The 4868-nt window shown below is 42.3% G+C and overlaps 1 pseudogene; it reads left to right on the top strand.

Moving 5' to 3' along the window:
- Nucleotides 1-3749: 3749 nt before the first annotated feature.
- On the top strand, nucleotides 3750-4664 carry LOC118905027 (annotated as a pseudogene).
- The last annotated feature ends 204 nt before the right edge of the window (nucleotides 4665-4868 follow it).

Raw genomic sequence — 4868 nt, 5'->3', positions numbered from 1 at the left:
AAAATGATTTTTACCCCAGACTTCTATAGCCAACATAATAATCATTCATGAGGTCAGAGTAAAGACGTTTTCAAACATGCGAGGATTCGGAAGTTTACCTTAAATGCAATCTTTCTTAGGCATGAAAATGTATTTTAAGAAAATAGGAAAGTATACCATCAAAACAAAGAAAGAAGGCCATGGGCCCCCCCAAAATAGTCATTCCCAACTAAAGAGAGCAGTGAAGCGAAGTGATGGCCACACTCAAGCTGTCCTAGAGAGTCCTTGTAGAGATGGGAGCCAGGAGACAGAGGGTTGGGATGGAAAGACTCAGGGAAAATTTGAGAATATATAGAATAAATAATATGGATGGGAGTTTGGAAAAACTTGAGGATAAAACAAAGGCACTTGGTGAAGTGTAAAAAGGAAAATCTATTTAACGTGATGCAAAGAACATTCTCCACTGAGTGGCAGAGTAGTAATAACTTGTATCCCACAGACAAGGACATGTAATACTGGCTGTTACTTGACTCTAGAGTGAATGAACATGCATGTGCGCCTGTGCTGGCTCTGGCCCTCCGGGAAACAGTGGTCAAGGCAGAGTTAGAAGGGCAAGAGATGTTTTGGGTGGAGAAGCCTGTGAAAGACAAAGGGGAGAGGGAGTAGGAGTAGGCATGAAAAGCTTTCAGTGCTCAGTGTAGGTCTGATGCCTGTGAAAGGAAAGGAAAAAAGAAGGAGGCTTGGATAGGAAGAGCCCAGACTATGGTACCACTCAAAAAACTCTTAGCCAGCCCTTTGGAAGGAAGTTACAAAGCAAAAGTTGCCCTTTGCATGAGTTTCATGTTGGGCAGCAATGGCCAGTACCTAGAACCCCACCATGCTCAGTCATTGGCTAGAGTCACCCAGAGAGTGAGGGAGAGCGTGTCCTCTGCTCCAAGAGTTTGGTGGATCTCAAAGGTGCTGCTGCTGACTGCACCTCTTGCTTGAGAAACTCTCTTAAAAAGCGACCTGAGTGGCCTAGTATACTTCTTCCAATATATGCAGCACACTCACCCAGACCTCAAAGGACACCACCTCAAGGCTGTGTCCAATTACTGCATCAGCTCAAAATCCAGGTTTTGTTGTTTGTTTGTCTGTTTGTTTTTCAGTGATATGCCCTCCTTTATATCAGGTCCAGATGTGGTCTAGTTATTTACCAAAAAAACAGACAAACAAAAGCAGTTGTCTTACCCGATATACTCAAGGGTAGGGGAGGTACAGGATAATCACAATAAAAGCTACCCAATGATCAAATATCTTTGATGACATAAAATACACTTTACATGAAAAACTTCATGAAGTTCACTCATACAGCTTATCTTCTAATTTACGTTTAAATAACATGGTGATGGTGTTAAGCGCCTCTTGGCATCATCAATGATAACTGAGACTGGTCTTCCTAGTATCCTTGCTTTCTTGCCCCTCCTTATGGGGGAAGTTATATTCTGCACTGAGCCTTAGGAGAGGAAACAAAGGCAGGTTCAGGCACTATGATAATGGATAAACTAGATTGAAAACATTACCCATAAGTAATTATGTATCTTAAAAATTATTTAATATGGGGCATATTTTCATGAGATAAAACTTTTATATGATATGTATACTTTAAAAAACTAATCTTAAATTTGAAAAAAAAAAATAAGCCTATATTGTGCAAATTCCCAGAGCTCATAAGTGTCTCCATTAGCCAACCTAGAAGGCCTCAGTTCTTCTGTCTGCTTGTCCATTTTTCTCACAGGCCTCTAGTTTGGCCCTCCAAGGGTTTCTTTCTTGTCCGTTATCCTCCTTAGACACTTCTGAAGTGAGACTGCATAGCTTTCACAACCTACTTCCCACCAATGCAGGTTTTCAGATTTGCAAGTTGCTTTAGAGGTTAAAAAAAAAAATCACAGGCTTTTGCAGGCCTGACATGTGGATCATTTGGTAATAACATTCCCTCAAAAACTTACTAGGATTCTAGTCTTTTAGTTTTCAAGGGATGAACTCAGCCAAAGATTTCATCAAAAAATTGCTTCAAGACTTGAGGACTGACATTTTACTTACAACCTCTGTACCCTGCCTAGAGCAGTGGCAGCTACTGGAAGCCAACTGAGACTTGGGGACAAGGCAACACCCTTAATCTCATCTTCACGGCCAGACTGGTTCCCATAGTCTAACAGGGGTGCTTGAAAAGTTTTGTGACCCTACTCCTATCTCCTGCTAAAACTGACAGTTCTATAATTGCTTGAATTTGTATTACAGAATCCGTTTACTTCTTCAGCCCTGTGAGGCCCCAAATTACCAGAACCCCAGTCATCTGAGATTGCCTCAGGCACCAAGTCCCTCATCAAAGTTGTATTTCCCTCCATTTCTACTTGCAAACCAGCTAGTTCTAGCCTGAGCACTCCTCTTTGTTGCGGGGCCTTTTAAAAGAGGTCAGAAGCTGCCAACAGACATTTATTTTTTTTCCCACCATTTCCCCTGGAGTTATTGGCTCACTTGGCCCATAATCTGCCCATCCAAGTGTCAGAGGTACATTTGCCACTGTTTTGCCACACCATAAAAAATGTGACCCCCTTTACATTCTGCAATGTCTGTATCCTTGAAACTATCAAATAAATGCACCTAGCTAAGTTTCTGTTACATATAGTACTCTACTTTCACATACCAAATTTTATTAGTTAGTGTATAGGTTCAGTTGCATGAAATACAAACCTGAGCTAATATACCTTTAAAAAGATAGAAGATAATTTCCCTCTCCCATAGAGCAGCAGCAGGATAGAAGAAGGAGGGATAAACAGTACAGCCCCTTCCTTTAAGGACATGTCTTTGGAAGTATCACATATCATTTTCCCTCACAACTTCCAGGCTGGAACATAATGACGTGGCCATGGTTCAGTAGAAAGAAGAAAGCTGGGAAATGGATGGCCATGTGCCCAGCTAAAAGAAATCTCAGGGTTCTCCTGCTATTGAGAGAGAGAGAAGAGAAATCAGGGACAACCAGTCTCCTCTACTACTCTTCCCCAAGTCTTGCCCCCTGTTCAACGGAGAATATTCAAACTAATTCTCCTAAGACAGAATTTCCCCCATAATTTTCTCAGTCAAGACTGATGATGAATAAAATCAGTTCCTCTATGTCCTGACTTTCAAGGCTCCTTAATCACACTTCCTTCAAAGCCAAGCTCAAATCTCATCTTTCTTAAAATCTCCGGCTGCTCCAACCTGACCTCTCCATTCTCTGCACTCTCAGTGAGACAGTTCAGCATTTGATTGTTCTCCACTTTTTCGTATGTGTGTTTTCTCTAAAAAGAATGATCCTGTGCTCATTACAAGAAACGTCCATGATTTATCATCCTTCTTTTTTGGCTCCACAATATGTATTGAGATGCTAATAGCCTAGAGAGTGCTTGACAAAAATGACTGATGGATCAGAATCCTAAGCCATTAAACACACAAGAATTATGAGGGCGATAACAAAAATACAATGAAGAATCTGTATTTCCTCTGATGCCGTGTTTGGGGTTGGATTCCTCTCACGAGTAAATTTCTAAGCGTTCACAAAGACATTATTCCTTTTTAAAGACAATGTATTTCGACTGTGCTCGCGGGCCTGAGGTCGTCTCCGGTGCGGTGGTCGTCCCGGAAGCGGCTGCGGCTCTGGCCCCCGGGCGTACTAAGGAGCCTGCCGCGTGCTCGTTGTTACGGGGCCGCCGCCGCCTCACCCCGCTTCCCGCACCTTCCCTGCAGCAGCCATGACGAAAGACCGCACGCGGGGCGCTCCGTACGACCCCTCGGGGGACAAGGCAGCGGGGCCGCGGGGTCCCTCGGCGCCAGGCAGCGGAGACCAGCTGAAGGAGAAGGCCTGTGCAGAAGCTGGGTCGGCAAGAATGTCGCTTCTTATACTGGTGTCCATTTTCTTATCTGCAGCTTTGGTTATGTTTTTGGTATATAAAACTTTTCCTCAGCGTAGTGAAGAAGAAGGAGTGGATATAAAGGTTCCCAGAGATGTGGATGATGCCAAGGCTCTAGGAAGAGTTTTATCCAAATATAAGGACACCTTTTATGTACAAGTACTTGTAGCTTATTTTGCTGCATATATTTTCTTGCGAACATTTGCTATTCCGGGCTCTGTATTTCTCAGTATACTCTCAGGGTTTCTTCATCCTTTTCCACTAGCCTTATTTCTTGTTTGCTTGTGTTCTGGACTCGGTGCCTCGTTCTGCTATATGCTCTCCTATTTAGTTGGGAGGCCGGGTTGCATATAAATACCTAACTGAGAAAGCAGTGTAATGGTCACAGTAGGTTGAACGTCACAGAGAACATCTCATTAACTACATTATATTTTTGAGAATAACACCATTTCTGCCTAATTGGTTTATTCATGCCTCCTGTGATAAACGTGCCATTGAAAGTTCTTTTTACTGGCACTTTTCTAGGTGTTGCACCTCCCTCTTTTGTAGCAATTAAGGCAGGAACAACACTGTACCAGCTTACAACAGCAGGGGAAGCTGTTTCCTGGAACTCTGTTTGTTCTAATGATTTTGGCTCTTCTTTCTATTCTGCCAGCGATCTTCCAAAAAAAAAAACTAAAGCAGAAATTCGAGTGAATAATCCTCTGGGTTTTAGTTTTCCTATCATCATCATCATCATCATCATCATCTCTCAGGACTGGCAGATTTATGTGCTAAAATCACCTCTTCAGTAAATGAAACAGGAATTTGTAAAATAAAATTTCCTATCAGGTGGTTAAAATAATGCATTTAAGTGGCAAAGGAGAGAAGAAAGTAAAAGTGGAAATTGGTATACCATGAAAAGTGCCGTCAGTGGTTATGATAGACATCTCCTAAATTACTATTCCAAGGCTATACATA

The sequence above is a fragment of the Balaenoptera musculus genome, chromosome 12 (assembly GCF_009873245.2).
Source record: "Balaenoptera musculus isolate JJ_BM4_2016_0621 chromosome 12, mBalMus1.pri.v3, whole genome shotgun sequence".
NCBI classification, from domain to species: domain Eukaryota; kingdom Metazoa; phylum Chordata; class Mammalia; order Artiodactyla; family Balaenopteridae; genus Balaenoptera; species Balaenoptera musculus.
The sequence above is the reverse complement of the archived record's forward strand: the minus strand, read 5'-3'. Positions and strand labels throughout refer to the sequence as shown.